At 39.8% G+C, this 23,689-nt stretch overlaps 1 protein-coding gene across 8 annotated transcripts in view; it reads left to right on the top strand.

The window, feature by feature from the left end:
- Positions 1–23,689, top strand: part of DGKH (diacylglycerol kinase eta) — a 182,818-nt gene that overhangs the window by 46,620 nt on the left and 112,509 nt on the right. The window contains exon 1 of one of the 8 annotated variants that reach the window (XM_070480852.1): positions 12,571–14,168. The exons of the other annotated variants lie outside the window; for them this stretch is intronic. The gene's annotated coding sequence lies outside the window, so the exon portion shown is untranslated. Of the gene's footprint in view, positions 1–12,570; positions 14,169–23,689 lie in introns of those variants that run through there. 8 annotated transcript variants of the gene reach the window in all.

The following is a 23,689-nucleotide window of genomic DNA, read 5'->3' as shown; positions in this document are numbered from 1 at the left end:
AGTTGACATTCTCCTCATATCACCATCTCCTTAGTTCTGTCTCTTCTGCCTCCCTCTTCCACTTGTAAGGACCCTTGTGATGACATGAGGCCCACCTGGGTAATCCAGGATACTAATCTCCTTCTCAAGGTCAGTTGATAAAGTTAATTCCATCTGGAACCTTAACTACCCTTTGCCACGTAAGGTAACACATTCATAGGATGTGGACATCTTTGGAGGGGAGATTTATTCTGCCTACGACATTTAAAACGATTGAGATCATGTCAAGTATATTCTCTGACCATGAGGGAATTAAATTAGAAAAAAATTAAAAAATGGTATTTGGGAAAAATCCCAAATATTTGGAAACTAAACAACACACATCTAAATAATCCATGGGTCAAAGAAGAATCACAAGCCCAATTCCAAGATATTTGCAACTAGAGGGAAAAATCCTGGAAGAGTTGATTGGAAAAAAGGGAGATGTAACTACTGGAACGGGACACACTGATTTTGTGAAGCAATAGTCCTGGTAGCTGGAGAGGGCGAACTTTAGACTACAGGAGGTTAAGGGGGGAGGGGCAATTAATTATCCTTTCCTACCACAACCTGGAAAAAGAGTTGCATGATCTGCCTGAATCAAGTAGCAGCTGTACCTGGCAATCGAACCTGCTGCTGGGTTGCTCATTCCCATGCATGTGCAATGGAATCAGAAAAACTCATGTGGACACAGAGAGTGTAGAACTCTTCTCCGGTGCTTGACACCCTCAGCAGGTGCTCTAGAACACGGGCTCCTTCATACACTTAGAAACTGTAGTCTGGCACAACTTTGTCTCATTCCGACTGATAGAAGTTTATTTGCTTCTCCTGTGTCTCCGGGAGCCTTGGGTTGTATGACAGTTGAGGCAGGAACTATCCATTGACATTGCCCGTGTGTCTTAAACAAACAGGTAGGACCATGATCCAGATCAGGTTTAACAACAAATCTCGAACTGTATGTTACTGTTAATATCTAGACATATTATGGATTTTTGTGTATTGGACTTGTTTCCTATGACATTGTTAAATGTACTTACTGGTTCTAGTAACTATTTTGTAGATTCCTTCACATTTTATTCATAATTGTTGTTTCTGAGTAAAGATAGTCGTCTTTTTTTCCAAACTGTATTTCTTTTATTTCCTTTTCTTGCCTCATTGCACTGCTAGGACCTCCAGTTTGATGTTGAATAGAAATAATGAGAGTGCACTCAAATGAAAAAGAAAACCACCACCATCATATGGCTGGTGAAGTAATTATATATGATGTGTGAATAAATTCTTACTGAGCAGAAGGTTCAAGTCTTCATTTTGAAAGAAAGGAATTTGCAGGGGTCATCCCAGTGGCACAGTGGTCAAGCGCACACGTTCCGCTTTGGTGGCCTAGGGTTTGCCAATTCAGATCCCGGGCGTGGACATGGCACCGCTTGGCAGGTCATGCTGTGGTAGGCGTCCCACTTATAATGTAGAGGAAGACGGGTACAGATATTAGCTCAGGGCCAGTCTTCCTCAGCAAAAAGAGGAGGATTGGCAGCAGTTAGCTCAGGGCTAATCTTCCTCCAAAAAAAAAAAAAAAGAATTTGCAGATGTCATACTTAAAGTAGATGCTATACTTTCATTAAATTAAAACAATCATTATTATAACTTTATAAAAATTGCATTTTAATGCCTGAAGTTATCTTCAACTTTTAGAACAAATTAAAATTCAGTTTAAATCAGTTTTTGACCATTTAAAATAACTGAGAGTAATTTATACTTGATTTACCCCCACAGGTGTTTTTTACAATTCCTTTCTTTTCTTTTTCGTGAAAACACATTCAAAGGTCCATACTGTATCTCGGCCCCTAGGGCCGTTCCTGGCACATAGCTGCTGCTCCATGTGTGTTTGTTAAATGAATGAACATTAAGTAGTTAGTAGAATAATAAACTTTTTCTGAACCCAATAAATTGAACAGATGTCTTTGTGTGTTTTAGAAAAAGCTGTTTTAAATCTTAACTTAAAGGATATGGAAAAAATGCTGTTTCTGTAAATATAAAAGAAGTTATTTCCAAAAAATAATTGGAGCAGTCTTTAAAGATTTTGTAAAGGGATACACTCTTTGCAAGCATGGTATGAGAAAAGGTGAACATTTTCAGGAGGAAGTGTCATATACGTTGCTGAATTTAATATATATGCATTAAGCAAAAAAACCCTAGAGTTAGGTGCTTAATATCCATTTCATAGAGTCTCCTAGGAAAAATGTGAGAAGCACAGATTGAATATATTAAGGTCACCTGACTCAACAATTTCTCTTATAATCAGGAAGAACTTCAGAAGTGCTACAGTCTTTTATAATCTTCTCTGTCTTCCTACATTTCCACTTGTGGTTCCTGATGTGGCCAAATGCTATAAAACTGCAGTTATACTTTTGTTCTGATTAGTGTCTTGTTCTGCCCCTTTCACTAGGCAGTGCGGTCCAGTGGGAAGACAGTGGATCTGTTTTGAATTGTGTCACTTATTCTTTGTGCAATTCACTTCAACTTTCAGAGCTTCATTTTGCTCATCTGTAAAATGGGCTGATAATGCCTAGTCCATAGTGTGGCCAATAAGGTGAGGGATGGAAAAGAACCTAAAACGCAGAGTAAGGCATCAGTAAATTTCTTTCTTCAGTCATAACTACAAATTAATGTTTTATGGTGAAAAAACAGGGAGTTGAAATTTTGGCTCCTCCAGTTACCAATTGTTTGATCCTGGGCAGGTGATTTTCACTCCTCCGAACTGCATAATAATACCTGCCTCATAAAGAGTGATAGTAACTACCTCATAAAGCTTAACAATTAAAGGTGATAGGTAGAAAGCATTCAGTAAACTTCAATTATAAATTGATTTAAAAGTAGTTATATACACACAAACCAGCTCAAAATGGGTTAAAAACTTGCATGTAAGACCTGAAACCGTAAAGCTCCTAGAAGAAAACATGGATGGTAAGCACCTTGACGTTGGTCTTGGCTATAATTTTTTGTATTTAACACCAAAAGTAAAGGCAACAAAAGCAAAAATAAAGTAGGACTACATCAAACTAACAGCTTCTATACAGCAAAGGAAACCAGCAACAAAATGAAAAGGCAGCCTAAGGAATGGGAGAAATTATTTGCAAATCATGTTATCTCATAAGGGATTAATATGCAAAATATATAAAGAAATCTTACAACTTAGAAAAAAACTCACACAATCCGATTAAAAAGTGAGCAGAAGAACTGAACAGACATTTTTCTAAAGAATACATACACATGGCCAGCAGATACATGAAAATGTGCTCAACATCACTAATCATCAGGTAAATGTAAATCAAAACCACAGTGAGATATCACGTCGCATCTGTTAGAGTGGCTGTTATCAAAATGGAAAGACAAGTGTTGGTGAGGATGTGGAGCAGTTGGCATCGTTGTGCGCTGATGATGAGAATGTAATCTGGTGCAGCCACTATGGAAAACAGTTTAGCAGTTCCTCAACAAATTAAAAATAGAATTCCCCTATGATCCAATAATTTCACTTCTGAGTATATACCCCAAAGAATTGAAAGCAGGGTCTCAAAAAGATATTTGTATAACCATGTTCATAGCATCATTATTCACAATAACCAAAAGACAGAAACATTTCAAATATCAATCCACAGATGAATGGATAAACAAAATGTGCTCTATACATATATATAGACCATGGAATATTATTCAGCCATAATAAGGGAGGAAATTCTGACACATGTTACAACATGGATAAACCTTGAGCACATTATGCTAAGTGAACTAAGCCAGTCACAGAAAAACAAATACTGTATGATGCCACTTATATGACCTGCCTAGAGTAGTTAAATTCATAGAGACAGAAAGTAGAGTGGTGGTTGCCAGGGGTTGGGGGAAGAAGAGAAGTGGGCGTTGTTTAGTGGATGTAGAGTTTCAGTTTTACAGGATGGAGAGTTCTGGAGATTGGTTGCACAACAATATGAGTGTAGTTAACATTACTGAACCATACACTTAAAAATGGTTTAGATGGTAAATTTTGTCTTATGTGTATTTTACCACAATTAAAGAAAAAATCTTGTGGCGGGCCAGCCTGGTGGCCTAGTGGTTAAGTTTGGTGTACTCCGCTTTGCCAGCCCGGGTTCGGTTCTTGGGGGTAGACCTACACCACTTGTCAGTGGCCATGCTGTGGTGGCGGCTTACATACAACAAGAGGAAGACTGGCAACAGATGTTAGCTCAGAGCGAATCTTCCTCAGCAAAAACAAAAACAAAAAAACCCAAACTCTTGCAGAAACTATGTAAAGGTGATTGTTAAAATTGCGCTCAGAAATAGTTGATCTAATTTGGTTCTACTTCTGGATTTTAACCAGCTTTAAAAAGCAAACTTTGACTCAAAACTTGTAGTACAATATTCCTCTTTAAGTATACATTTTTCCAATCATAAATTAGAGTTGTATTTGGGGGAAATCGAAGCCACACAGAGTTCACAGAGATTTGTCCTGGTATCTGTAGTAATGCTTTGTTCGGACTTTCGTGCTTCATCAAGGGTTTGTTTTTCCTTCATATTTCTCACAGACCTAGAACTGTGTAATGAGCTGAGTGTGGTCAGTTGGGTAGAGTCAAGAGAGAAGTGTACAGTTTGTGTAAATTCAATAGTTTTAGGTCAGGACAAGTAATTTTTGAGAGACGTCAAATTCAGTTCAGATCCCATTTATGTGGTGAGCTTTTCACAGTCACTCCAGACTTGTCTATTCTCTCCCACTGATGAATTTCAATAACTTTTATTCAATAGTTTAATGCATTGCACATTCTGTGAAGCTTAATGGGATTTTCAATGAATAGGAATGATAATTTGAATAAGAATGTTGCCCTACTGGGAGAGAATGTTCCTGATACCTGACCGAGGACTGTTTCAAGGGGGAGGTGTCATTTGAAGTGGGGTGGAGGGAACCTCGTGAGGAAGGAGAATGTGCCAAGATTGTAGAGGGACTGGTGATGTGTCTGAGCACAGAGGAGAGGGTCCTGAGCAGGTGGGTTTCCATGTCTGAAAATGATTCTGTTTTTCTGTCACACTAGATTGACGGTTGGGCTGGGTTTAGAATGCTAGTTTGGAAACCATTTTTCCTTCAGAACATCGAAGGCATTGCTCCACTATCTTCTCGTTTCCAGAAATGAGAAATCCTTTACAACCTGGACCTTTGACCCTTCGTATACCTTTTATCCCCCTTCTTTTTGGAAGCTTGTGGGATCTTCTCTTTCCTCAGGGATCTGAAACTTCACAGCGATATTCGCTTGGGTTTATTTTCATCCATTGTGTGGGGGTTTTCTATGCCCTTTCAGTCTTCAGTTCTGGGAAACTGGCTTGAATGACCTTTTCCCTTCTGTTTTCTCTGCTCCTCCTTTTTGGAATCATTATTATGTGGCTGTTGGACCCTCTCCACTCATCATCTCATTTTCCTATTCCCCTCATCCTCCCTAATTTTCCATCTTTTTGTTCTGCTTTCTGGGAGATTTTCTCAACTTTATTTTTCAACTCTTCTATTGCATTTTTCATTTCTTTTGATAGATGGATAGACATATATACACATATGAGTATGTGTGTACGTATGTGTGTGTATTTGTATATGGAGAGAGAGAGAGAGAAAGAAAGACAAAAAGAAAGAAAAGAAAGAAAGAAACGAGCAGCCTTGAGGCTGGCTGGACTCTGTTGGCAGGTGAGGCTGGTCAGCTGTGGGCTAGCTGTAATCAGGCTGGCGGTTTTGTTGGTTTTGCTGGTGGCCTCTGATATCACTATCTTAAGTCTTGTCTCTCCACTTCGTCAGATCTCCCAGAGAAGACTCTTCAGTAGTCCTGGCTGCCAGCTTCGGGGAACCCAGTTGGGGAGAAAGTTTGCAAGCTCTCAATATGCAGCGTGTAAAATTTTATGTAATTCTCCTGTTTTCAATATTATATTCTGGCCTTCAGTTATGCCTTAGTCTTCTATTCCAGACATCCTCTGTATGATCCTCTCCAAAATAAACCTCCGGTCTTACTCTAGGGTAGACGGGGGTCCTAGGTCATATAAAATTGAAGAAATTGAGGCTGGAGGTGGCGGGGAGGAGCGAAGGAAGGGGTAAATAGTGATTCTAAATTATATTTTCACCCCCTTCCTTTTAGTTTCACCTTTATCCTGACATCCAGAGGTACCTGGTGCTGCCAGTTCTTAAGCCATTTGGGGATTGTTTGTTCAAATGGGCTGATTGTCAACCTTTCTTCATTGCTATCTTATGGTTGTGTTAAGTCCAGTCACATTCATCCATCTGCTTTGCATCTTACAAAATTTTGCAGCTCTTGTCTTTTCTCCCATTTTGTTTATCCTTGCAGTTTTCTCCCTGTTTAGAAATCTCTTTACTGGAATTTTGAAGTATTGGGAATGAGAAGAGCTAAAAGCATGTGTTGGAGTAGGCATTTTTAATTGGGCATTCAGGAAATTAGAATTTCATACAGTTGGTAAAAGAATGAATATCATAATTTAAAAATTAATACTTAAAAGCTTGCCAGTGTGTAGTGGCAGTTGGACCATATTTTAAGAGCCACTCCTTTTCATGACAACCTCAAAAGAAGTCGGAAAACTATGAAATATATGATTCCTCAAGTCTTCATTTTTTTTCACATTTTTGGTGTAATGCTACTCTCTTTGTGATCTAAATGATGCAGTGAATACTTCAGATGTATAAGAAGTTTTCTGTTAAGATTTTTCAGTAGTATTTATTTGTAAAGTGAATGTTGGAATCCAATAATTAAACAAATATTTGAGTGCATATATCTGCTAGTGCTCTATGAGGTATTCTTTTTTTTTTTGAGGAAGCTTGGCCCTGAGCTAATGTCTGCCACCAATCCTCCTCTTTTTGCTGAGGAACACTGGCCCTGAGCTAACATCTGTGCCCATCATCCTCTATTTTATGTGGGACGCTTGCCACAGCATGGCTTGACAAGTGGTGTGTATGTCTGCTCCCGGCATCTGAACTGGCGAACCCTGGGCCACTGAAGTGGAATGTGTGAACTTAACTGCTGCACCACTGGGCTGGGTCCAAGAAAAATAATTTTTAGTATGAAAGGACACATTCCAGAAGTATACTATTCTGCATAAGGAATTAGCAAAAAGGTTTTTTTGTTGGAAAAATTACAAATTCACTGGAAACATGATTAAATGCCAAGTTTTATATTAGACTTAAGTGCTATAGAAGGTCACAGTAGAGGGAAATCTGTCTGGGCCAGGATGAATAAAAGATGCTTCTTCTCTGCTTGGATATCCTTTTGTAACAAATGTATGTTTAAAATTGAGCTCCTTGGGCCAGCCCCGGTGGCTTAGTGGTTAAGTTCAGCATGCTCCACTTTGGCACCCTGGATTCTATTCCCAGCCTGGACCTACACCTCTCATCAGTGGCCTTTCTGTGGTGGTGCCTCACATACAAAAAAGAAGGGGAAGATTGGCAGCAGATATTAGCTTGGGGCGAATCTTCCTCAGCAAAAAAAAAATATATATATAAAATATATATATATGCATATGTGTGTGTGTATATATTTATATATATCTGTGTGTGTATATATATAAATAAAATTGAGCTCATCGTCTTCTCCTCCATACTGGTTCATAGAGCCACAGGTTTGTGAGTAACTGTAAAGGTTCTCAGTTCATCAGCTCTTTCCTGACTGATTCCAATCCACAGCCTCCCTACTAAGTGCTTGCCCTGCTTTGAACATTGTAGCGCTTGGGCAACCCACTGCTGTCTCTTGTTTTGGTAATGGTAGTGTCAGTTTTTCTGTTCTCCTCTCTCTCTTCTTTACTCTCTCTGTCTCTCATTATCAAGTCTTGTTGATTCTTCCTTTGTAATACGTCTCTAGTTTGTCTGTTCAATTCTAGCATCTCAACATGTTTCTTTAAACACCTGGTACATGATAGGGAGCATGCAGAGTGTTGGGGCTGAAAGAGGGCCCTTAAGGAGCTGGTACCCCTTCATGGGTGCAGAGACATGGACATTGAAAATTGCAGGAAAGAAGTGGGATGGAAAGTGTCTTGCACAGGATTCTGCTGGCAGCTTGGAGGGTTGATGCTGAACCAACCAGGGGAGAAACAGCAGAGGGTATTTGAGCATAGTTTAGTGTTGCTGGAGTAGAAGGTGGTGGGGCTGAGGCCGTTTTCACCGCAGATAAAGCGGCACTGTAAGCAAGGGTGAAGGCTTGAAGGATAATTTATTCATGCATCCAACAAATATTTAATGAACACCAGCTTTGTGCCAGGCAACTCTTTTGCAACTGGATGCAGCAGTGAACAAAACTTACAAAAAATAATATATAAATATAAATTATATATAATTATATGAAAAATGTAAGTGTAACAAATAAGTAGATTGTGTAGGATGTTTGAAGATGATACATGCCATGGAAAACCGTAAAGCAGGATGATGGAGATGGGAATCTTGGACCCTAACCTGTGTTTGAATGATTTTCACACTGTATTCTGCAGAACCCTGGGGGCTGCAGAGGTGTTTCAAGGGGTCAATGAACATTGTTCTAAATTTTATCTTTTAATATGTTTTAAAACGTTTCAAAAACAGTAATGAGAAACAGCATGGGCAAACAAATACATTATGTACAAAATTTAACACGTTAGATACCATCAGGGTATTAACTTGTGCCATCTCAATAGCTCGTGTTGGGAAAAGACCTGGATTTCAAAAGAGTTCTGTTCATGTTAATTGACTTCATAATATATAATTTTGCCCACTTAAACCTAAAGGTGAATTTACTTTAAAAAACATCTCACTTACATATTTTATATATTGAGAATCCACTGCAAAAATTATTTGAAAACCACCTTGTAGGAATTCAGTTTGCCTTACTCTTGGGTTACCACAGTTGCCTTCAGCTTCAAACTTTCTCCTTTCTAAACTCTCTTGCATACCATTGCCGGAGTTAGTTTTCTTACAAATACTGAACCTTTTAATTAAATGTTTGAAAAACAAACCCTACTGTGGGGGAAAGTAAACCTAGATATTAGCTATAGCTCTGCCACAAAAGACTCTGTGACCTTAAGCGCATCTTTATTTTCTCATCGGTATCTTCTCTGATCTAAATTTTACCTCCATGATTTTTTCCCCTAGCTGTCAGCGGTCTTTATGATACATCTCCAGCTTACCCATCCGATTTCCCCTCCCTACTAACTCTGCCCTTATCCTCTGCTCTAGTCTGCTCTTTCTCTTCACTCCTGTCTACTCCATTCCCCAATGCACACACCATTTGCTGCTTTATTACCCTGTGCCTGTATTCATGTCATTACCCCAACTCAGACCTGCCTCTTTCTTTAGCCCATTGGTTTTAATTCTGCACATTCTTTTAAAATAGTCTTCTAGAACTAATGGTTAAAGGAGAGTTCCTGGAAGAATGTCGGTGGTACCAAATGATGTAGCATTAAAGGTAGATTGAGAATTGGGAGCAAGCCATTTGATTTGTCTAGAACCATGCTATCCAATATGGTAGTCACTAGCCATCTGTAGCTACTTAAAATCAATTAAAATTAAATACAACTAAAAAGTCAGTTTTTCAGTCTCACTCGCCCATTTCAAATGCTCAAAAGCCCTGTGTGGCTAATGGCTATTCTATTGACAGTGCAGATTTAGAACATTTCCATCATTGCACAAATTTCTATTCGACAGCACTGAACTAAAAGGTCACAGGTGACTGGAGAGTTCTATTTCAGGGACTTCTGGAGGAGAAATATATTGGCAGATGGTAGGAGGAAATGTTTGGTGAAGAAACAAAAGTGATGAGTTTAGTCAGTTGCTTCTAGAGATTTGATAGTGGCAAGAGGGAGAGACATACGGAAAAAGATAATGGCCAAGTAAAAAGAGGTGCGTGGAAAAAAATTTGTGAAAACAGAAGGACTGAAATCTGTTCTAGATGTTGGAGGAAGAGGAACTAGGAAGAGGTAGACATATTGGATATTGGGAAAAACAAGTGAAACAGGATGTTGACATGGGTTTCCTTCTGTTTCAGTTTTGGCTGAGGCCCCAAAAGGTTGCAAACAAAACAATAGGTGGCCATGGTATCCACATTCCTAAGTCAGGTTTATGCTTCTTAGCTAACATCTTGAAACTGTGGTTGAGGTGGAAGAGCCAAGACAGGCTGGGAGGGCAGGAAGGAGAGGGATGCTTCTGTCTCACCTCAAGCTGAGCAAGGGGGTTGGAAGGAGACTGCTAAGGAGACTGCTTGGCTCTCTTGATGTGATCTGTGTCCTCCTGAGGCTCTGAGGACATTGAACTGGACTAGAAAAGTTTAGAGGTCAAGTGCTGGAGCTATACTTAGCAGCCTTGCTTCAGAACACTGAGAGGCGGCTACGTTGGAGCCAGCTGTGCTTTCACTAATAACAAGGGAGCGGGGTCTGTTTTCCGTGGACCAGGAGAGGGCCTGGTAGTCTTTTAAAGAGTGGCTCCATGCAAGAGCCTTTCCTGCCAGGGACAGTGTGACCTTTGTAGTAGAGGCTGGAGGTGTGCCCCTCCGAGGGAGAGGCTGGAGGGTGCGGGGGCGTTCTGAGTGCTCACCCGGAGGAGAGGCTTTGCTTCAGCCTTGGCAACTGCAGAAGGATGTTTCCGAAATCTCTGCAGAACCCACGAGGAGGCCCCCATTTGAGGAGTCAGACACCGTCGGTAGTGAATTGAAGGTGGGAGCTGACAGATTCAAGAGCAGAAGCCTACTGTGCCTGCAACAGCCTGGCCTGGAGGAGGGGGAAATCTTTAACTTTGAATAAAGTTTGGAGTTAGGGCTGGACGTTTTATCTACTGAAATATAATTGTTTTTGTGACTAGAAGTGACCAGAGGACTTTTAATTTTCATGAATGACTGGAAAAGGTTTGGAACAAATTTCATCCACGACAAGGAATGAATATAGGCTTCTGAATGGCTTAAAGGCGCAGTGGAGAAAGAATATGGTTTTTGCTGCTTGCACTCTGTGGAGTCCTGCTTATTTGGGCCAATGGCTATACTAATTTGGGGTTTGATGAGAGTACAGAATGTTTAGAAAGGCTTTTAAGAGATTGTGTTGAGAATTAGTAAGAAGTAAGCAAAAGGATAATAGCCCGCAATATGCGTGGTTGAAGTGAAACAACAGGAATTAAGTGGATCAGGCAGATGAGACTTTTGCTTCTCTTTCCGGGAGTACTCTGTAGTCTGGGATAAGGAGATTGGTATGTTTGTATTTGGGGTTTATAGTTTTGGTAATTTTAAGCCTCATAGCTTTGTGCATTGTCATTTTGAAGTCAGAATAAAGTAAATGGAGAGTGCTATTTAACATAGCTGAGTTTGTGCTGCTTCATGTTATTAAGGTGATAATAATTAAATGATTCTTTCAGCTTGTGGTTGGGCGGGGATAGTGTATTGTTTCTGTTTTCTCTTTAGGATTGTTTTATTAGGTACACTCTATGGGGACTTTTTTTTATACCTTATCAGTTAGGATGCCACCAGCTGCAGGTAACAAGTACCCTAAATCATATTGGCTTAAGTACCTGGAAGGGCAGGCTCTGACTCACTTCTCTCTCTGATTCTCCAGGCTTTGCTCTCCTGTCTGTGTTAATTGTATGCTTAGCAAAGTGCCTGAATCAATTCCAGGTGTCACATCCAGACAGCAGACAGAAAACAGCCCCTCTCTGCAGGCACACAAAAGCAGTCCCGCCAGGAGACCTCCACTCACATTTCATTGGCCAGAATTGAGTCACATCTCACCTCCGAACTAATTACTGATGGCAAGGGGAAAGGAGTCCTCATGGCAATTTATTAAACTAATTAATATGTACTTGCTCAAACTAGGAATAGAGTCAGCATCCTCTAAGCATCTGATTTACAGAGCAAGAGTGGGTATCTAAACCAAACCAGGGTACTGTTAGGGAGGAGGAAAAGGGAAATGGATGTTGGGTAGAGTCTTGCACCTATTCCTAGATGTTATATATAGTGACTAATTACAGATGAGATGATAAGAGCATAATATATGTAGACTAACCTGCTGTGACAAAACCTCAAAATATAGGTGCTTAAATAATAAAAGTTTATTTCTCTCTCACCATTTATTGTTTAGAGGCGTGTGGTCCAGAGCTGGTTGGGGGAGTCTAACAGTTTGAATATTAGAGTTTCCAGGTTGTAATAACAAAGAAACCCTCAAATTCAGAGACTTAGAAAACAAAGAAATTTCTCTCTTAACATCATAGTCCAAGGAAGTCTTCTGAGGTGAGTGGATATCTCTGCTACCTGGGGCCATTCAGGGACCCCGGTTCCTTTCTTTTTGTTTCCTTGCCATCTCCCCAGAGGATTGTCCTTGCCTGTGTGATCAAAGCTATGTCACCATTTCCAGGTTCCATCCAGAAAATGGCAAAAGAGAAGATGGAGGAAGTAGGCCCATGTGTAAAGCCCTAGGCCAAAATGGCACCTGTTATTTCTGCTGACATTCCATTGGCGAGATTGTAGCCACAGGAGACATCCAACTGCAAAAAGCCTGGTGTTTTAGTCCATTCAGGCTGCTATAACAAAATACCATGGACTGGATGGTTTATAAACAACACTTTTATTTCTCACAGTCCTGGAGGCTGGGAAGTCCAAGATCAAGGCGCTGGCACATTCACGGTATGGTGAGAGCCTGCTTCCTGGTTCACAGATGGCCATCTTCTAGCTGTGCCCCCCACACACATTTTCTTCTCATACTGTAATATATTTTTCAGAATTCATGTACCACTGACAATATGGAAAATGAGAGAGATAAGCTTTTTAGAGTAAACATAATCTTAGCACCTTGCTCTCCTCTGCGAAACCATTACCTTTTACAAATAGGGCTCTGTGAGGACTGAGTGCGTGGAATTGCAAATGAGTGAGCTCTACTTGAGTGACACATTTGGAAAGGAAGGTATTTAAGCCCAGCATTTAAGGGTGAATCAATGAGGAGGAAAGATCCTGGTGAAAAGCATTCTGGGCCTGTGGAAAGACACTTTAAATAAAGGCCCCAGGATAGGAGGATGTGTGTGTTCAGCCAATGGCAGGTGGACTAGTATGCCAGGAGCACAGACTGCAGGGGCAGTGGGGATGGAAGCCTCACCTAGAGAGGGGCTACAAAAGCAGGAAAGGTGTAGACAGTCAAGAGCCTTAAATGCAGAGTTTTTGTTTTATTCTGTCGTTTATGAACAACCAACAAAGATTTTGAACAGGGAGGTGGCAGGATGACAGCCATTCTTAGAGAAACAATTCTGGAGAAAAGGAGTATGGAGAATTAATTAGAGGGAGGGACTAGTTTATGTCCCTATGATTTTCTTTTATGAACAATAGGGAACTTCCGTTGGATTGTGGTGTTCAGTCGAGACCTGCCCCAGTCACTCAGCGTCCCTGTGAGTAGAGGAATGAGAACTGTGAGGACAGGCACTAGACAGGCTGACAGGAAGATTCGGCTTCCTGGTTTTGGTTTGGAGACCTTGAGTGTGATGTCTCTTTGAGCTTGTTCTCCTTGATGATAAGGGAACACCTCATGTGTACCTTCTGGAGGAGCCAGGACAGAAAGGTCCCGGGTCCCTCTTTGGGCCACAGGCCTGGAGGACAAGAGGTATTTTATTCATGTTGTGTAGCATGGTCATCTCTGGGTCTTGTCTCTTTTGTTATTGCCAACCTTTGGTAAAGACTTGTTTGAGAGTTCTGTCTTGTCTCCACTTTATTATGAGTTATTAAGAGTAGAGTTGTTTCCCACAGTTGGGCCAAACTTAAAGGAGAAACGGTGACTTACAAATGAAGTGTTAGTGCTGGTGGCAGTCAAGCTAGCTGATCCGGTTCTTATCTGCAGCAGGAGGTTGTTCCTCCAATGCTGGTCTTCATTTCTTCATAGGAGGTAATTGCTAAAGTCTAGATGAGAAATAACGAAGTTACCCGAATTGGGGCACTGGTAGTAGGAGCAGAAAGGAAGACCAGATTTCGAAAACATTTTGATATCAGACTAAAGAATCTAGGGGCAAAGGAAAATAAAAGATAGTTTGGAAGTTTTGGGACTGTATGCTTAGGAAAATGCTGCTGCTGCTAACAGATGGAGTCATAGGAAGAGGAACAGAGTTGCCGTGGAAGGTGCTGAGTTCATCCTGAATTCTGGATAGGGTAAGTGACTTTCACCCAGTGTTGGGTAGTTATTTACTGGTACTTTCAGAATTAGAATCTACCTTTCCTGAATCAGGTCAATATTTTTTCTGTTACACGGAGACATATATGACATGAAATGAAATGGACTTGTTGAGTGGTGATAGCCTCTCCATGCGGAGATGTCAAGTAAGCAGTTGTAAATGGAGCTGGAGTGAAAAATTGAGAATAATTGTATAAATTTGTTTGAGGAGTTATGTATATATTTAGAAGACGTAATTGGAGCTCTGCCAAGGATAAGTCCATTCAGAGAGATTTGGTACGTAGGACATAATTGGAAATAGCCAAGGGGCAGCTTTCTTGAAGAAGGAGTGAAAGCTGTGCAGTAAGGCTGATGAAAAGGAAAGAGGCAGCAAGAATATTCTATTTTTTTTTTTTAAGAAGTTTTGTAGTAATGGAGAGGAAGGCATAGATTGCAACCTGGGACATAATCAAGAGGTGAAAAAAGTTTTTACTTTTTAAGATCACACCTGCCAAGGGGAAAGAATAAGTGGAGAGGAAAGAGTTAGAGCTAGAATTCAGAGGGAATAGTTTAATGTAGTTTAACAGACAAATGTACCACTGAGGTGATGGGCCTGGTGCTGTGTGCCAGGGACACAAAGATGAAGTAAACGTGGTCCTGCCTTTGGGAAGTTTACTGCCAATAAAGGGCAGGAGCAAGAATAGCACAAGAACAACAAATAGCTACTGAGCACTACGTGTCGGGAACTGTTGTCCTTTACAGGCGTTGACTCATTTAGTCCTCACAACACTCCTGCGACTTAGTTACCAGTGTTATTGTCCGCATTTTCAAGGAGAGGAAACTCAGGCACAAAAAGGTTAAGTAATTTGCCCAAGGTCTTTAACAACTAGTCAGCGGTGGAGCCAAGATTTACACCCAGGCGATAGCTCTGCACCTCTGTGTGTCGTGTAAACAGATTGTTACACTACAATGCAAAGAGAGGAGTAAGAATGATGTGCAGAAGTAGCAGAAAGGAGGGAGGAGTTAAGTTTTTCTTGAGGGGAAAGAGCAGGGCAGGTAGGGTCTCAGAGGAGGAATAAATTGATGACAGGGGATGGATCCAGCTAAAGGAACCCACTGTCATGACTAAAGTTTGGAACCCATGTTGGTATTAGGTATGTATGTATGTATTACTGTTTTACCTAGTAATTTGCACAGCCTTCATCTCTGACCTTTTCTCTGCCCCATCCTAATCACAGAGGACAGTCACATTTGATTTCATTCATTTGTGCAAACAATTAAGATGTTTTAAAAAAAATCTGCTAGAACTGAGTTCTCCTTTTAAGGGTATCAGTCCTGCCCGCTGAAACCATCAAGAGAGTGGAGTTTATGATATTGAATATAACATCTATATGTCTGTCTATCTATCTACCTGCTACCTACCTACCTACCTATGAATTCAGAGAACTGGCAGAAATATAACAGAATTTCCTGTGCATTAGGGACCCTGGTTGTCTCTGGGGAAGAACCAGAGAATTCGAGAGGCAGATTATTGAAGATACAATTGAAATTCCAGAAACTAAGCAGATGTTTTGCATAGAATGGTTAATAGCCTTTTCTGAGGTAAGCATATCTGGTAAATATATGATCCTGGTTATATGTGGTTAGTCTGTCAGATCCTGAGCTTCACGCATTTGCATCCCATCCTTGGCCACAGCACTGACCCCCAGCTCCTATCTCAGCCGTGAACATCAGTCCAGGATTGGGAACATCAGGAGAGCAGCAGTATTGTGAGACTCAGGCAGGGCTTGAGGTTGTCTGTTTTGTACATTAGTTAGTAGTTAAAAAAAAAATAAACGTAATGTTTAGTGGTTTATTTTAGGCCGCATCAAAATGCCCCAACGTCAAAATAGTTGTGTCATTGTGGCCGTGTGGGAAAGTGGTTACATCAAAATGTCATGTGTGGGCAAAGGGATTATTCTTGGAAGTAAGTAGGGGCATTTGATAAAGGAAGAAGTAAATTCAGAATTGGAAGGATAGACTTTTTACCCCTTTAGAGCAGAGTTACTATGTGCCACTCACGAACATAGGCAAGCTTTCATCTAGCTCTGACAGAAGGCCCATCTGTGTTCCTGGCTCTGAGAGAGAGACCTGAGCATTAGGCATAACACCACTACCACCCTGTGGCAATAGGTTGTAGTTCATTGTATTTTATGAAAAAAGTGTGTCTTGTGTTTATACAGCATGCACATTTTGTCCCTTCTCCTTTGAATAAAAGAATAATAGCACTTTATGAAATCATACATTTTTATCTCTTTAATATTAATTAGAAAAATACATTTAGAAACTCTTAAGGAAGGAATATATTAAGAATGGAGAGAAAATAATTTTAGGAGTTAACAAATAGAAGTTCGCAAAATAACTACAGTCTCAGGAAGGTAATTATATCTATAGTTTTTCTCAAGAAAATTACCAACCAGTATAAGGGATGAAATACTTTTGTCATCACGAGATGGTTTGTTGGTAAAAAGGGTAATTAGAATATGTTGGAAATCTCCATGATTTTGTTTTAGAATGCATTAATTTATATTTAAACATAAATGTCCCAAATATTAGAGTTTATAGTATTTCAAACAAAGTAGTGAAGGTATTTTGAATATAAGCAGAGGTTTCAGAATGCCTCACTAGGTGTGAGGAAACGTGGCTGCTTCTTTGTTTCCCTGTGTGTATGTTCTCCGGATTTCTTGAGGAGAAGACCTTGTCACTTCTCAGGGTTTGTGCAAGCTGCCGTGTAACTGCCTTTTGGTCAACAGTTGAATTTTTTCCTTTTTAGACAGAGGAGAGGTCCTAGGAGTTGTGGTGGGAAGTCTTTTATGTCACTGGATTGGATATGGCAGGATGAAAAACTCCAGAGCCACCGACCCATTTTAGAGTTTTATGCTTCACTTAACAACCACTTGTATGCACAGTAGAGAGTATATGCTGCCAGCGGATGACGGATGATCTGACTACATTTTTCTGTCAACATATATACATATACCTCCCAACAACCTGAATCAGAATGTGTGTGTGTGTGTGTTACATGTAAAAGTAAACAATTACTTCTGGTAAAATTTTTAAAAAACCAAAGCAATTGTTGTTGTATATTTTTCTGAGAAAAAAAGTAAAACTATTTTACAAACTTCTAGAATATTAAATACCAAGGTTTTGTTGTGTGAATATTAAATATCATTATGTTAAATGCATGTAATCATCTTGCCTCCTAGTTTTTGAACTGTATTTCATGGAGCTGTAGAATACCTCAGAGGAAGCCTGGAATGGGGAGGCTGAGCGGGTCTGGTTCTGGATTACCTAGTCTAAGTGCCTGGTCATATAGTCTCACGTTATTCTGATACGCAAAACGGCTTGAGGACAACTGCTCCAGGTGGCAGCTTATAAAAAGGGTCATGTTTTGTGATGTTGTAAATGACAAAGCACCTGCATGACCTTATTACAGTATCATTACATACTGGTTCCAGAAACACAACCTGTCTCCATTCTTCTATTAGCTGTGATACCCTCTCGTACCACATTATCCTCTGGCTCCTGTCTGAAACATCCTCTCATTGTTCCCACTGCAGTTCCTCCGCCAGCATTTGCTTTCTTGGACCGGTCCAGCTGGCCGGCGCGGGCTTTGGGTGGTGGTGCAGGCTGGAGACATTGGGGTCGGGAAAGGATAAGCAGCTAAGGCTACTCTTCTCTATCCACTCCGCTTCCCGCGTTTCCCAGCACACGGTGGAGTGGAGTGCAGATCCCATCTCTTCATTCCCTCATCCGCTGCACTTATTCTGGTCTTCATCTGCAATGAAATCTGGTCTTTCTCTGAAAGAGAGTTGAGTGTGGCTTGGTTTCTTGCGGGCAGCTGGCTCTCCAGAGGAAGGCGGGAAGGGCATGAGTGAGCATGCTCAGTTATTAAATCCAAATTACTCCCCTCACCTCCTCTGGAGCAGCGCCAGTGGAGGCGGAGAGAGGGCGGGAGTGACATATTAATTGGGCTCCACATACACAGAGAGAAACATTTTGAGCAGAGAGATGCACTACTTCCCTAAAAATGTGTTTTAGGAAGATTCTTACAGCAAAGTTTTTAAATGCTCAAAGCCGCATCAGAGCAAATGGTTAGACTGAATAGTATCAATAAAAGGTAAATGAAAAAAGGACACAAAGTGCTGATTTATAAATTTTTAAAGGCCTTCTGCAAATTATTATACTTAAATATTGTTTATGAGAGTGCTTATTGTCCTGGCTGACAATTACAGTCACCAGAATAGATATTAACATGTGTAGGTTCCTATGCCCAACTTTAGACCTATTTAACCAAAACCTCCCAGCTGAACTGAGGCTGCTAATGTCTATAAAGTTGTCCGTGTGATTCAGATAGCCCGACAGATTTTAGAACAGCTGGTGTATTTGATAAAGCTTAGTGTAATGTATGTACTCATTTTAATAAAGAGGCTCAAATTTGTCTTTAAGGAAGTAAGAAATTAATAGTGGGAGAAAATTCAGAAGGGGAAAGAAGCACAAAGGCGTGAAGCCCAAAGGGCCTGGAATCAAGAGGAATTGATGGGAAATTTTGGAGGTTGATAGAAAAGCCAGGCTTAAGGCAATGTTAACACACAGCTGATAAAAGAGGTTGATAGACGTAATCAGGATGAGATCAAATGGCCTCCCTTCCACAGCTGTAAGATGAAGGGCAGTAATCTTCATTATAAGTTCTGGGATGTTTGTGGAGAAAGATAGTCCTCATTTTATAATCACAAAAAAATATATAGGGCCGGCCCCATGGCTGAGTGATTAAGTTCATGCGCTTCGGTGGCCCAGGGTTTTGCTGGTTTGGATCCTGGGCACGGACATGGCACCGCCTGTCAGGCCATGCTGAGGCCGCATCCCACGCGCCACAACTAGAAGGACCCACAACTGAAATATACAACTATGTACTGGTGGGATTTGGGGAGAAAAAGCAGGGAAAAAAAAAAGAAGATTGGCAACAGTTGTTAGCTCAGGTGCCAATCTTTAAAAAAACAAAATATAGAAAGGCTAGTAAAGAAAAAAAGCAATGTTATAATAGGAGACACAATACACTAAAGTGCAAACTTGTGATGAAGATAGATTTTGAGTTTTAGAGATGTGGGGTCAAATGTAGATCTTTGTGGTTTGCGCTTGACCGCTTTCCAAGCCAAATTGTGTAAGTTCAACTGTTGGATAAAATACGGAAGGATAGGAAATCTATTACAAATAATAGTTGATTTACACATTTTGTAGATACATGTACCTTGTATACCACCCAAATACAATATTAATGTTGATGAGATAGATGGCTTCCCTTAATAATGATGAAATAGTAGTGGATAAAAGCAGAATGGCTTTCAATTTGGAAAAAAAAAAAAGGCAGAGTAATCAACAACTAAATACTATACTTTTTGCAGGAACTTTTGCAAATGAGAAAGAGATGGCCACAAGATAAGCTCCTCTGGATCTGGTTCTCAGAATGCTATGAAGTCTCCTGCCCAGGCTCCTCCTTAAGAGCTCGTAGGATAGTGTGCAGTTGAAGTTTCCCCAGTAGACATTTCAACTGCTGTATTTGAATGTCAGTCTTCACTTCATCCATTTGTCAATGAATAGTTATTAAGAACTGTTCCCTGTGTTAGGAACCATGAGTGCTGGAGCTACAGTGGTGAATAGGGTGGCCGTGGCCCTCTCTCATGGAGCTCGCAGGCTAGTTGGGGAGATGGATATATCAGTTTGGGGCCAATTGGATTTTGAAGTGCCAGTGTCTTCCAAGTGGAGTTATCCGGCAACAATCGTCATCACTTTCTAATTCTTTCTGGTAAACACGATTGATATTCTGAGAAGTAGAATAATAATGTAGCAGTTGCAAACTCTGCTCCATTATGATATTGAATACAATTTCATGATTGATTCTGATCTTATGTTTAAAGTTTAGAAACCTTCATACATTTTGGGACTTTAGACTTTTTGTGGTTATACGTGATCTTTGTGTGATAATTTCTCTAAATATAAGCTTTGGGCTCTTGTCCAGGAATATCTCTTTTTTTTTTTTAGCTTGTATCAGTCCCACTTACAACACCTTTTCCCAAAAGTATAACCTGCTAAAATAGTCCCTTACTTGTGATAATTTATATTTATATAGCATGGGGGAGTTTCTGAAGGATATTTACACAACATTGTGTTTCATCCTAACAACTCTGAGGCATACAGGGCAGGTAGTGTTTATCCTCACCCTACAGATGAGGAAACTTAGGTTCATAGACCTTATTACTTACTTAAGGTGATAAAGCTGGTAAATGGTGGAGCCAGAAATGGAACCCAACCCAGGGGTCTTTTTAGGACTTAGCTCTATTTCTTTTACACTTTCTGTCTGTATATTGACTTGCTAGAAAGAAAAATGAAAATATCTTTCTCCATTAAATTCCTCAAATTCTTATCAAAGAAAAAATGTTTTAATCCTTTTAATTTCTTGTTTTTTATTTTCTGATTATTCAATAAATCAATTAACATGTATTAATTTTTTTCTGGTATCAGATACATGGTTATATGTAGGATGAAAAAATAAATAGGATATAGGAAAGACACAAATTTTGAAAGATTCCTCTACAGCATGATTAATGCTGTAAATTATGTATAAGCACAGTGCTGTGGGTGCACTTAGTATGTGATGGTCCCTATGCCTTGAAGGATGATGGAATGGGGGTGGGTTTGCAAGCAGAAGCTGAGGACAGTATTATGAGTAGAAGGAAGGGCTCATGAAAAAGCTTGGACATCAGGAAGTACTATTTGGAGATAAGCAAGTACTTTTCTTTTACTCTGCTGTTAGGTGAATGTAGGAGGACTGCTGCAAATGAAGCTGTTAAATGAAGCTGTGGGAGGAAGAGTCTGTGTGCCTAGCTAACGAGTCTGGAATTATACTGTGTGTGATAGGAAACCATTGAACATAATAAACCAGAGTTTGGTGGGATCAAATGTGTTTTTCAGTGATAATTCTGCCCGTAGTGGGAAGAATGGACTAGTGGTGGGAAAAGTTGATAGCACAGTGAACATTTAGGGAACTGTTGAGTTCAGAGGAATTAGAGGAGCTCGAACTAAAGTAATGGCAGGGGGAGCAGAAAAGGATGGATTGAAGAGATGAAACCTTTTCTATAATAAATAATGCTTATGGGGACTAATGTTAATGATGAGAATATCTTGTCATACCACATTTTTAAAGAATTATGTGTTCTTTCATATCCATTGTCTCACATATCATCATAGCACATAGTGATAGACAGGTATTATTTCCACTTTAGTCTGTAAAACTAAAGAGGCTTACCATTAAAGCCAGATGGACTCAGGATGTTATAGATTCTGGACAGATACCTAGAAGGCATAGACAGCTTTCTTGGGGTTTATATGACAAATGGATAAGGAAATGTATATGGCAAAGAAAAATTCTCTGTTTGGGAAGATGGAGGAGACACTAGTTAAAAGAGATAGGAAAGAAGTGATTACATACAATTATAGAGTGGTGAAAACTCTTTTTGCCCATGTTTTAGTCTGTTCAGGCTGCTATAACAAAAATACCATAGACTGGGTGGCTTAACAACAAATATTAAACAACAAATATTTGTTTCTCACAGTTCTGGAGGCTGGGAAGTCCAGGATCAAGGCACCTGCAGATTCGGTGTCTGATGAGGACTTGCTTCCCGGTTCATAGATAGCCATATTATAGCTGCGTCCTCACATGACAGAAGGGGTGAGAGAGCTTTCTGAGGTCTCTTTATAAGGACGCTAATCCCATTCACGAGGGCTCCACCCCATGACCTAATCTTCTCCTGAAGACCCCACATCCTAAGACCATCAAATTAGGGGTTAGGATTTCAATTTTTCAGGGACACAAACATTCAGTTCATAACAACTCACCTCTCCCATCACAGCAAATTCCATTGCCATTCCCTAGAAGGTATGTTAAGGGTTCATGTTAGGACAAGACGAGGAGAAGCTAGAGATTATGTTGGAAATTTTGAAAGCATCTGTAAAAAATGAGTCATCACTGACATTTCCACTTCACCATATCAAGATTTTTCACCACACCTATTTGATGGCACCAAAAAAGCCAACATGAAAATATACATTTATCAGGTAAATCAGGCAGAAATTGTTCGATTTTCCAAAGAATCTTATCTTTACAAAAAGGCTCATTGGATGGTGTTTGTAAAGTTGCAGTCTCCTGAGGATATTAAAGTAGTGTTCCATCTCAGGAACTTCAACTTGTGGCACAGAAGTGTTTCTGAAATTTTAGGTGAAATCCCAGAGCACTCATGTGTGTATAGTTTAAAAGAGAAATTACTTTGGTTTGCTCTAAGCAAGGGGTGTGAAAAGAGCAATTCCACAGCTTTAAGACATTGGACTAAAAACGTTCTCAGAAAGCCCGCTAGATAAGAAATCTTTCAACTTAAAGCTTATTTTATTGAAATAATTTTTTCAAAGCCAAGTTTATTTAACTTTTTGTTTTTTTAATATTTGGGAACTAGGTTACAACTGGATTACGGTGAAGTTTATGATTTTACTCATTTTTCATAAGGGTCAGACAGTACTAAACTAATCTATGCCAGATTATGACTAACTGGCAGTTAAATATAAATATTTCTAAGCGCTTTTTTGAAGAAGAGGAGAGTCTATCCCTTATTCTAGAGATTGTGAACAAAATAAAATCTGATACTTGATTTTAACAGATTCTTAATTAGGACTCTCTGATCATAACGTTCTTGTATCTGTTACTAACTTCAATTTGTTGTTCTAGTTGAACATTAATAGCAAATATAATAAATATTATGATTTTAAAGAATGAGTCCTTGTTTCTTCACGTTGTATACTCATTATTTTGAGATTTTTGGAGTCACATCTGTTTTTCTCTGAACCACACTTTGATTATATGACTATATTTCCTAGAGCTATTGCAAATTAATCGTTTTTTGTTATGCTCCTTCTTTTATAAGAAGTATTGGTTTAACTAGCCACATACAAACAGAAGTTTATTCTGAGGATTAACTTTCATGTGAATAAATGCCTCCTAGTTCAGTTTTTAAATTACGTCTCTTAGAGGAAAGCAAGCTAGCCTCAGACTGTTTTTTCTTCAAGAATTTAAAATGAACTGTTTGTATATAATAACATAGAGAAGTTTGTAAATGCCTGAAGAGAAGGACTGTATCTTACATGTTTTTGTAGTCCTCGCAGCCTTACATATTGCCAATTAATCCATGCTTATGCACGGTTTGAAGAACATAAAGTTATAAAGAAAAAACAGATAAGTTATTTGCTTTCAGAGACTATGGAAGGATCATCCCTAAATTAGAAATATTCTTAAAATAAGGACAGATAGACATTTTCCTGTCCCCCTGCCTCCCTGTCCCCGCCCTCACCCAGGGCGTGCTCCTTGGGGCACATATGCCTTTGTGCGTTGTATCTGCTGTTTTTATACAAATGAAGAGAAGCAGGCTCAGACCTGCTG

This window comes from Equus asinus, chromosome 11, assembly GCF_041296235.1.
Source record: "Equus asinus isolate D_3611 breed Donkey chromosome 11, EquAss-T2T_v2, whole genome shotgun sequence".
Lineage (NCBI taxonomy): Eukaryota > Metazoa > Chordata > Mammalia > Perissodactyla > Equidae > Equus > Equus asinus.
The sequence above is the reverse complement of the archived record's forward strand: the minus strand, read 5'-3'. Positions and strand labels throughout refer to the sequence as shown.